General features: G+C 45.2%; 17 non-coding genes across 17 annotated transcripts; all 17 read right to left on the bottom strand.

Moving 5' to 3' along the window:
- Nucleotides 1-78: 78 nt before the first annotated feature.
- LOC123417687 lies at nt 79-197 on the bottom strand. The gene has a single exon (XR_006617113.1). It is a non-coding gene; the product is annotated as a 5S ribosomal RNA (ribosomal RNA).
- Nucleotides 198-506: 309 nt separating this feature from the next.
- LOC123417713 lies at nt 507-625 on the bottom strand. Its single transcript, XR_006617136.1, has one exon. It is a non-coding gene; the product is annotated as a 5S ribosomal RNA (ribosomal RNA).
- A 521-nt stretch (nt 626-1146) lies between these two features.
- LOC123417747 lies at nt 1147-1267 on the bottom strand. The gene has a single exon (XR_006617165.1). It is a non-coding gene; the product is annotated as a 5S ribosomal RNA (ribosomal RNA).
- Nucleotides 1268-1711: 444 nt separating this feature from the next.
- LOC123417709 lies at nt 1712-1830 on the bottom strand. The gene has a single exon (XR_006617133.1). It is a non-coding gene; the product is annotated as a 5S ribosomal RNA (ribosomal RNA).
- Nucleotides 1831-2351: 521 nt separating this feature from the next.
- On the bottom strand, nt 2352-2470 carry LOC123417665. The gene has a single exon (XR_006617093.1). It is a non-coding gene; the product is annotated as a 5S ribosomal RNA (ribosomal RNA).
- Nucleotides 2471-3074: 604 nt separating this feature from the next.
- Nucleotides 3075-3193, bottom strand: LOC123417617. The gene has a single exon (XR_006617047.1). It is a non-coding gene; the product is annotated as a 5S ribosomal RNA (ribosomal RNA).
- A 401-nt stretch (nt 3194-3594) lies between these two features.
- On the bottom strand, nt 3595-3713 carry LOC123417755. Its single transcript, XR_006617168.1, has one exon. It is a non-coding gene; the product is annotated as a 5S ribosomal RNA (ribosomal RNA).
- A 332-nt stretch (nt 3714-4045) lies between these two features.
- LOC123417699 lies at nt 4046-4164 on the bottom strand. The gene has a single exon (XR_006617124.1). It is a non-coding gene; the product is annotated as a 5S ribosomal RNA (ribosomal RNA).
- Nucleotides 4165-4532: 368 nt separating this feature from the next.
- On the bottom strand, nt 4533-4651 carry LOC123417675. The gene has a single exon (XR_006617101.1). It is a non-coding gene; the product is annotated as a 5S ribosomal RNA (ribosomal RNA).
- A 377-nt stretch (nt 4652-5028) lies between these two features.
- On the bottom strand, nt 5029-5147 carry LOC123417528. Its single transcript, XR_006616964.1, has one exon. It is a non-coding gene; the product is annotated as a 5S ribosomal RNA (ribosomal RNA).
- A 536-nt stretch (nt 5148-5683) lies between these two features.
- On the bottom strand, nt 5684-5802 carry LOC123417470. Its single transcript, XR_006616910.1, has one exon. It is a non-coding gene; the product is annotated as a 5S ribosomal RNA (ribosomal RNA).
- A 419-nt stretch (nt 5803-6221) lies between these two features.
- On the bottom strand, nt 6222-6340 carry LOC123417662. The gene has a single exon (XR_006617090.1). It is a non-coding gene; the product is annotated as a 5S ribosomal RNA (ribosomal RNA).
- Nucleotides 6341-6848: 508 nt separating this feature from the next.
- LOC123417429 lies at nt 6849-6967 on the bottom strand. The gene has a single exon (XR_006616871.1). It is a non-coding gene; the product is annotated as a 5S ribosomal RNA (ribosomal RNA).
- Nucleotides 6968-7713: 746 nt separating this feature from the next.
- Nucleotides 7714-7832, bottom strand: LOC123417766. The gene has a single exon (XR_006617178.1). It is a non-coding gene; the product is annotated as a 5S ribosomal RNA (ribosomal RNA).
- A 466-nt stretch (nt 7833-8298) lies between these two features.
- Nucleotides 8299-8417, bottom strand: LOC123417668. The gene has a single exon (XR_006617096.1). It is a non-coding gene; the product is annotated as a 5S ribosomal RNA (ribosomal RNA).
- A 422-nt stretch (nt 8418-8839) lies between these two features.
- Nucleotides 8840-8958, bottom strand: LOC123417680. Its single transcript, XR_006617106.1, has one exon. It is a non-coding gene; the product is annotated as a 5S ribosomal RNA (ribosomal RNA).
- A 563-nt stretch (nt 8959-9521) lies between these two features.
- Nucleotides 9522-9640, bottom strand: LOC123417366. The gene has a single exon (XR_006616812.1). It is a non-coding gene; the product is annotated as a 5S ribosomal RNA (ribosomal RNA).
- Nucleotides 9641-10000: the final 360 nt, after the last annotated feature.

The raw sequence follows: 10000 nt of genomic DNA, 5'->3' as shown, positions 1-10000 counted from the left end.
AAAATAAGAAAACGAGGTCATATAGATCACGGTCCCGCGTCATCCTTGTCACATGGCGCAAAAATATTTTTAAAAAGGGGAATGCAACACGAGGACTTCCCAGGAGGTCACCCATCCTAGTACTACTCTCGCCCAAGCACGCTTAACTTTGGAGTTCTGATGGGATCCGGTGCTTTAGTTATGGTATGATCGCATCCGACATGCAACTATCTATTTGTTCCTTATACTTGCCCCGTCGTTGGGTGTCAAGCGCGGTGGGAAAAGTCACAGAGGTCTTGGCGGTTCTCGTGTTGTCGGGGTAGAGAGGGAGCGGTGAAATTTTTGTGTTAAACTCGTCTCCGTTGTCGCGGCAAATGTGGCAATGGACACGGGAGGGGCAAGCTAAAAGATATCAGAAATGTCAAAAATAAGAAAACTAGTAATCGTCAAAAATAAGAAAACGAGGTCATATAGATCACGCTCCCGCGTCATCCTTGTCACGTGCCGGAAAAATATATTTAAAAAGGGTAATACAACACGAGGACTTCCCTGGAGGTCACCCATCCTAGTACTACTCTCGCCCAAGCACGCTTAACTTCGGAGTTCTGATGGGATCCGGTGCTTTAGTGCTGGAGTGATCGCATCCGACATGCAACTATCTATTTGTTCCTTATACTTGCCCCTACGTTGGGTGTCAAGCGCGGTGGGAAAAGTCATAGAGGTCGTGGCGGTGCTCGTGTTGTCGGGGTAGAGAGGGAGCGGTGAAATTCTTGTGTGAAACTCGTCTCCGTTGTCGAGGCAAATGTGGCAATGGACACGGGAGGGGCAAGCTAAAACATATCACAAACGTCAAAAATAAGAAAACTAGTAAACGTCAAAAATAAGAAAACGAGGTCATATAGATCACGGTCCCGCGTCATCCTTGTCACGTAGGTCGTGGCGGTGCTCGTGTTGTCGGGGTAGAGAGGGAGCTGTGAAATTCTTGTGTGAAACTCGTCTCCGTTGTCGAGGCAAATGTGGCAATGGACACGGGAGGGGCAAGCTAAAACATATCACAAACGTCAAAAATAAGAAAACTAGTAAACGTCAAAAATAAGAAAACGAGGTCATATAGATCACGGTCCCGCGTCATCCTTGTCACGTGGCGCAAAAATATATTTAAAAAGGGGAATGCAACACAAGGACTTCTCCCAGGAGGTCACCCATCCTAGTACTACTCTCGCCCAAGCACGCTTAACTTCGGAGTCGTGATGGGATCCGGTGCTTTAGTGCTGGTATGATCGCATCCGACATGCAACTATCTATTTGTTCCTTATACTTGCCCCTACTACTACTACTACTACTACTACTACTACTACTACTACTACTACTGCTGCTGCTACTACTGCTACTACTACTACTACTACTACTACTACCTGCTACTACTACTACTACTACTACTACTACTACTACTACTACTAGTCGTTGGGTGTCAAGCGCGGTGGGAAAAGTCACAGAGGTCTTGGCGGTGCTCGTGTTGTCGGGGTAGAGAGGGAGCGGTGAAATTTTTGTGTTAAACTCATCTCCGTTGTCGAGGCAAATGTGGCAATGGACACGGGAGGGACAAGCTAAAAGATATCAGAAACGTCAAAAATAAGAAAACTAGTAATCGTCAAAAATAAGAAAGCGAGGTCATATAGATCACGCTCCCGCGTCATCCTTGTCACGTGGCGCAAAAATATATTTAAAAAGGGGAATGCAACACGAGGACTTCCCAGGAGGTCACCCATCCTAGTACTACTCTCGCCCAAGCACGCTTAACTTCGGAGTTCTGATGGGATCCGGTGCTTTAGTGCTGGTATGATCGCATCCGACCTGCAACTATCTATTTGTTCCTTATACTTGCCCCTACGTTGGGTGTCAAGCGCGGTGGGAAAAGTCACAGAGGTCGTGGCGGTGCTCGTGTTGTCGGGGTAGAGAGGGAGCGGTGAAATTCTTGTGTGAAACTCGTCTCCGTTGTCGAGGCAAATGTGGCAATGGACACGGGAGGGGCAAGCTAAAACATATCACAAACGTCAAAAATAAGAAAACTAGTAAACGTCAAAAATAAGAAAACGAGGTCATATAGATCACGGTCCCGCGTCATCCTTGTCACGTAGGTCGTGGCGGTCCTCGTGTTGTCGGGGTAGAGAGGGAGCTGTGAAATTCTTGTGTGAAACTCGTCTCCGTTGTCGAGGCAAATGTGGCAACGGACACGGGAGGGGCAAGCTAAAACATATCACAAACGTCAAAAATAAGAAAACTAGTAAACGTCAAAAATAAGAAAACGAGGTCATATAGATCACGGTCCCGCGTCATCCTTGTCACGTGGCGCAAAAATATATTTAAAAAGGGGAATGCAACACAAGGACTTCCCAGGAGGTCACCCATCCTAGTACTACTCTCGCCCAAGCACGTTTAACTTCGGAGTTGTGATGGGATCCGGTGCTTTAGTGCTGGTATGATCGCATCCGACATGCAACTATCTATTTGTTCCTTCTACTTGCCCCTACTACTACTACTACTACTACTACTACTACTACTACTACTACTACGACTACTACTACAACGACTACTACTACGACTACTACTAGTCGTTGGGTGTCAAGCGCGGTGGGAAAAGTCACAGAGGTCGTGGCGGTGCTCGTGTTGTCGGGGTAGAGAGGGAGCGGTGAAATTCTTGTGTGAAACTCGTCTCCGTTGTCGAGGCAAATGTGGCAATGGACACGGGAGGGGCAAGCTAAAACATATCACAAACGTCAAAAATAAGAAAACTAGTAAACGTCAAAAATAAGAAAACGAGGTCATATAGATCACGGTCCCGCGTCATCCTTGTCACGTAGGTCGTGGCGGTCCTCGTGTTGTCGGGGTAGAGAGGGAGCTGTGAAATTCTTGTGTGAAACTCGTCTCCGTTGTCGAGGCAAATGTGGCAACGGACACGGGAGGGGCAGGCTAAAACATATCACAAACGTCAAAAATAAGAAAACTAGTAAACGTCAAAAATAAGAAAACGAGGTCATATAGATCACGGTCCCGCGTCATCCTTGTCACGTGGCGCAAAAATATATTTAAAAAGGGGAATGCAACACAAGGACTTCCCAGGAGGTCACCCATCCTAGTACTACTCTCGCCCAAGCACGCTTAACTTCGGAGTTGTGATGGGATCCGGTGCTTTAGTGCTGGTATGATCGCATCCGACATGCAACTATCTATTTGTTCCTTATACTTGCCCCTACTACTACTACTACTACTACTACTACTACTACTACTACTACTACTACTACTACGACTACTACTACTACGACTACTACTACGACTACTACTAGTGGTTGGGTGTCAAGCGCGGTGGGAAAAGTCACAGAGGTCGTGGCGGTGCTCGTGTTGTCGGGGTAGAGAGGGAGCGGTGAAATTCTTGTGTGAAACTCGTCTCCGTTGTCGAGGCAAATGTGGCAATGGACACGGGAGGGGCAAGCTAAAACATATCACAAACGTCAAAAATAAGAAAACTAGTAAACGTCAAAAATAAGAAAACGAGGTCATATAGATCACGGTCCCGCGTCATCCTTGTCACGTGGCGCAAAAATATTTTTAAAAGGGGGAATGCAACACAAGGACTTCCCAGGAGGTCACCCATCCTAGTACTAGTCTCGCCCAAGCACGCTTAACTTCGGAGTTCTGATGGGATTCGGTGCTTTAGTGTTGGTATGATCGTATCCGACATGCAACTATCTATTTGTTCCTTATACTTGCCCCTACTACTACTACTACTACTAGTAGTCGTTGGGTGTCAAGCGCGGTGGGAAAAGTCACAGAGGTCGTGGCGGTGCTCGTGTTGTCGGGGTAGAGAGGGAGCGGTGAAATTCTTGTGTGAAACTCGTCTCCGTTGTCGAGGCAAATTTGGCAATGGACACGGGAGGGGCAAGCTAAAACATATCACAAACGTCAAAAATAAGAAAACTAGTAAACGTCAAAAATAAGAAAACGAGGTCATATAGATCACGGTCCCGCGTCATCCTTGTTACGTGGCGCAAAAATATTTTTAAAAAGGGGAATGCAACAAGAGGACTTCCCAGGAGGTCACCCATCCTAGTACTAGTCTCGCCCAAGCACGCTTAACTTCAGAGTTCTAATGGGATCCGGTGCTTTAGTGCTGGTATAATCGCATCCAACATGCAACTATCTATTTGTTCCTTATACTTGCCCCTACTACTACTACTACTACGACTACTACTACTACTACTACTACTACTACTACTACTACTACTCGTTGGGTGTCAAGCGTGGTGGGAAAAGTCACAGAGGTCGTGGCGGTGCTTGTGTTGTCGGGGTAGAGAGGGAGCGGTGAAATTCTTGTGTTAAACTCGTCTCCGTTGTCGAGGCAAATGTGGCAATGGACATGGGAGGGGCAAGCTAAAACATATCACAAACGTCAAAAATAAGAAAACTAGTAAACGTCAAAAATAAGAAAACGATGTCATATAGATCACGCTCCCGCGTCATCCTTGTCACGTGGCACAAAAATATATTTAAAAAGGGGAATGCAACACGAGGACTTCCCAGGAGGTCACCCATCCTAGTACTACTCTCGCCCAAGCATGCTTAACTTTGGAGTTCTTATGGGATCTGGTGCTTTAGTGCTGGTATGATCGCATCCGACATGCAACTATCTATTTGTTCCTTATGCTTGTCCCTACTACTACTACTACTACTACTACTACTACTACTACTACTACTACAACTACTACTACTACTACTACTAGTCGTTGGGTGTCAAGCGCGGTGGGAAAAGTCACAGAGGTCCTGGCGGTGCTCGTGTTGTCGGGGTAGAGAGGGAGCGGTGAAATTTTTGTGTTAAACTCGTCTCCGTTGTCGAGGCAAATTTGGCAATGGACACGGGAGGGGCAAGCTAAAACATATCACAAACGTCAACAATAAGAAAACTAGTAAACGTCAAAAATAAGAAAACGATGTCATATAGATCACGCTCCCGCGTCATCCTTGTCACGTGGCGCAAAAATATATTTAAAAAGGGGAATGCAACACGAGGACTTCCCAGGAGGTCACCCATCCTAGTACTACTCTCGCCCAAGCACGCTTAACTTCGGAGTTCTAATGGGATCCGGTGCTTTAGTGCTAGTCTGATCGCATCCGACATGCAACTATTTATTTCTTCCTTATGCTTGCCCCTACTACTAGTACTAGTACTAGTACTACTACTAGTACTACTACTACTAGTACTACTACTGGTACTAGTACTACTACTACTACTACTAGTACTACTACTACTACTACTACTACTACTACTCCTAGTACTACTACTCCTAGTACTACTACTAGTACTACTACTACTACTACTACTACTACTACTACTACTACTACTACTACTACTACTACTACTACTACTACTACTACTTGTCGTTGGGTGTCAAGCGCGGTGGGAAAAGTCACAGAGGTCGTGGCGGTGCTTGTGTTGTCGGGGTAGAGAGGGAGCGGTGAAATTCTTGTGTTAAACTCGTCTCCGTTGTCGAGGCAAATGTGGCAATGGACACGGGAGGGGCAAGCTAAAACATATCACAAACGTCAAAAATAAGAAAACTAGTAAACGTCAAAAATAAGAAAACGATGTAATATAGATCACGCTCCCGCGTCATCCTTGTCACGTGGCGCAAAAATATATTTAAAAAGGGAAATGCAACACGAGGACTTCCCAGGAGGTCACCCATCCTAGTACTACTCTCGCCCAAGCACGATTAACTTCGGAGTTCTGATGGGATCCGGTGCTTTAGTGCTGGTATGATCGCATCCGACATGTAACTATCTATTTGTTCCTTATGCTTGCCCCTACTACTACTACTACTTCTACTACTTCTACTACTACTACTTCTACTACTACTACTACTACTACTACTACTACTACTACTACTACTACTACTACTACTACTACAACTACTAGTCGTTGGGTGTCAAGCGCGGTGGGAAAAGTCACAGAGGTCGTGGCGGTGCTTGTGTTGTCGGGGTAGAGAGGGAGCGGTGAAATTCTTGTGTTAAACTCGTCTCCGTTGTCGACGCAAATGTGGCAATGGACACGGGAGGGGCAAGCTAAAACATATCACAAACGTCAACAATAAGAAAACTAGTAAACGTCAAAAATAAGAAAACGATGTCATATAGATGACGCTCCCGCGTCATCCTTGTCACGTGGCGCAAAAATATATTTAAAAAGGGGAATGCAACACGAGGACTTCCCAGGAGGTCACCCATCCTAGTACTACTCACGCCCAAGCACGCTTAACTTCGGAGTTTTGATGGGATCCGGTGCTTTAGTGCTTGTATGATCGCATCCGACATGCAACTATCTATTTGTTCCTTATGCTTGCCTCTACTACTACTACTACTACTACTACTACTACTACTACTACTACTACTACTACTACTGCTACTACTACTACTACTACTACTACTACTACTACTACTACTACTACACTACTACTACTAGTACTACTACTACTACTACTACTACTACTACTACTACTACTACTAGTACTAGTACTACTACTAGTACTACTACTACTACTACTTGTCGTTCGGTGTCAAGCGCGGTGGGAAAAGTCACAGAGGTCATGGCGGTGCTTGTGTTGTCGGGGTAGAGAGGGAGCGGTGAAATTCTTGTGTTCAACTCGTCTCCGTTGTCGAGGCAAATGTGGCAATGGACACAGGAGGGGCAAGCTAAAACATATCACAAACGTCAAAAATAAGAAAACTAGTAAACGTCAAAAATAAGAAAACGATGTAATATAGATCACGCTCCCGCGTCATCCTCGTCACGTGGCGCAAAAATATATTTAAAAAGGGGAATGCAACACGAGGACTTTCCAGGAGGTCACCCATCCTAGTACTACTCTCGCCCAAGCACGCTTAACTTCGGAGTTCTGATGGGATCCGGTGCTTTAGTGCTGGTATGATCGCATCCGACATGCAACTATCTATTTGTTCCTTATGCTTGCTCCTACTACTACTACTACTACTACTACTACTACTACTACTACTACTACTACTACTACTACTACTTGTCGTTGGGTGTCAAGCGCGGTGGGAAAAGTCACAGAGGTCGTGGCGGTGCTTGTGCTGTCGGGGTAGAGAGGGAGCGGTGAAATTCTTGTGTTAAACTCGTCTCCGTTGTCGACGCAAATGTGGCAATGGACACGGGAGGGGCAAGCTAAAACATATCACAAACGTCAAAAATAAGAAAACTAGTAAACGTCAAAAATAAGAAAACGATGTAATATAGATCACGCTCCCGCGTCATCCTTGTCACGTGGCGCTACTACTACTACTACTACTACTACTACTACTACTACTACTAGTAGTAGTAGTAGTAGTAGTAGTACTACTACTACTACTACTACTACTACTACTACTACTACTACTACTACTACTACTACTTGTCGTTGGGTGTCAAGCGCGGTGGGAAAAGTCACAGAGGTCGTGGCGGTGCTTGTGTTGTCGGGGTAGAGAGGGAGCGGTGAAATTCTTGTGTTAAACTCGTCTCCGTTGTCGACGCAAATGTGGCAATGGACACGGGAGGGGCAAGCTAAAACATATCACAAACGTCAAAAATAAGAAAACTAGTAAACGTCAAAAATAAGAAAACGATGTAATATAGATCACGCTCCCGCGTCATCCTTGTCACGTGGCGCAAAAATATATTTAAAAAGGGGAATGCAACACGAGGACTTCCCAGGAGGTCACCCATCCTAGTACTACTCTCGCCCAAGCATGCTTAACTTCGGAGTTCTGATGAGATCCGGTGCTGTAGTGCTGGTATGCCGACATGTAACTATCTATTTGTGCCTTATGCTTGCCCCTACTACTACTACTACTACTACTACTACTTCTACTACTACTACTACTACTACTACTACTACTACTACTACTACTTCTACTACTACTACTACTACTACTACTACTACTACTACTACTACTACTACTTCTACTACTACTACTACTACTACTACTACTACTACTACTTGTCGTTGGGTGTCAAGCGCGGTGGGAAAAGTCACAGAGGTCGTGGCGGTGCTTGTGTTGTCGGGGTAGAGAGGGAGCGGTGAAATTCTTGTGTTAAACTCGTCTCCGTTGTGGACGCAAATACGGCGATGGACATGGGAGGGGCAAGCTAAAACATATCACATACGTCAAAAATAAGAAAACTAGTAAACGTCAAAAATAAGAAAACGATGTAATATAGATCACGCTCCCGCGTCATCTTTGTCACGTGGCGCAAAAATATATTTAAAAAGAGGAATGCAACTCGAGGACTTCCGAGGAGGTCACCCATCCTAGTACTACTATCGCCCAAGCACGCTTAACTTCGGAGTTCTGATGGGATCCGGTGCTTTAGTGCTGGTATGATCGCATCCGAGATGTAACTATCTATTTGTTCCTTATGCTTGCCCCTACTACTACTACTAGTACTACTACTACTACTACTACTACTACTAGTACTACTACTTCTACTACTGCTACTACTACTACTAGTACTAGTAGTACTACTACTACTACTACTACTTGTCGTTGGGTGTCAAGCGCGGTGGGAAAAGTCACAGAGGTCGTGGCGGTGCTTGTGTTGTCGGGGTAGAGAGGGAGCGTTGAAATTCTTGTGTTAAACTCGTCTCCGTTGTCGAGGCATATGTGGCAATGGACACGGGAGGGGCAAGCTAAAACATATCACAAACGTCAAAAATAAGAAAACTAGTAAACGTCAAAAATAAGAAAACGATGTAATATAGATCACGCTCCCGCGTCATCCTTGTCACGTGGCGCAAAAATATATTTAAAAAGGGGAATGCAACACGAGGACTTCCCAGGAGGTCACTCATCCTAGTACTACTCTCGCCCAAGCACGCTTAATTTCGGAGTTCTGATGGGATCCGGTGCTTTAGTGCTGGTATGATCGCATCTGACATGTAACTATCTATTTGTTCCTTATGCTTGCCCCTACTACTACTACTACTACTACTTCTACTACTACTACTACTACTTCTACTACTACTACTACTACTACTATTACTACTACTACTACTACCACTACTACCACTACTACTACTACGACTACTACTACTACCACTACCACTACCACCACCACTACCACTACCACTACCACTACCACTACCACTACTACTACTACCACTACTACTACTACCACTACTACCACTAGTACTACTACTACTACTACTACTACTACTACTACTTGTCGTTGGGTGTCAAGCGCGGTGGGAAAAGTCACAGAGGTCGTGGCGGTGCTTGTGTTGTCGGGGTAGAGAGGGAGCGGTGAAATTCTTGTGTTAAACTCGTCTCCGTTGTCGAGGCAAATGTGGCAATGGACACGGGAGGGGTAAGCTAAAACATATCACAAACGTCAAAAATAAGAAAACTAGTAAACGTCAAAAATAAGAAAACGATGTAATATAGATCACGCTCCCGCGTCATCCTTGTCACGTGGCGCAAAAATATATGTAAAAAGGGGAATGCAACACGAGGACTTCACAGGAGGTCACCCATCCTAGTACTACTCTCGCCCAAGCACGCTTAACTTCGGAGTTCTGATGGGATCCGGTGCTTTAGTGCTGGTATGATCGCATCCGACATGTAACTATCTATTTGTTCCTTATGCTTGCCCCTACTACTACTACTACTACTTCTACTACTACTACTACTACTTCTACTACTACTACTACTACTTCTACTACTACTACTACTACTACTTCTACTACTACTACTACTACTTCTACTACTACTACTACTACTACTTCTACTACTACTACTACTACAACTACTACTACTACTAGTCGTTGGGTGTCAAGCGCGGTGGGAAATGTCACAGAGGTCGTGGCGGTGCTTGTGTTGTCGGGGTAGAGAGGGAGCGGTGAAATTCTTGTGTTAAACTCATCTCCGTTGTCGACGCAAATGTGGCAATGGACACGGGAGGGGCAAGCAAAAACAT

The sequence above is a fragment of the Hordeum vulgare genome, unplaced genomic scaffold (genome assembly GCF_904849725.1).
Source record: "Hordeum vulgare subsp. vulgare unplaced genomic scaffold, MorexV3_pseudomolecules_assembly, whole genome shotgun sequence".
In the NCBI taxonomy this organism is placed as follows: domain Eukaryota; kingdom Viridiplantae; phylum Streptophyta; class Magnoliopsida; order Poales; family Poaceae; genus Hordeum; species Hordeum vulgare.
This window is presented reverse-complemented; position numbering and strand designations above follow the sequence as displayed.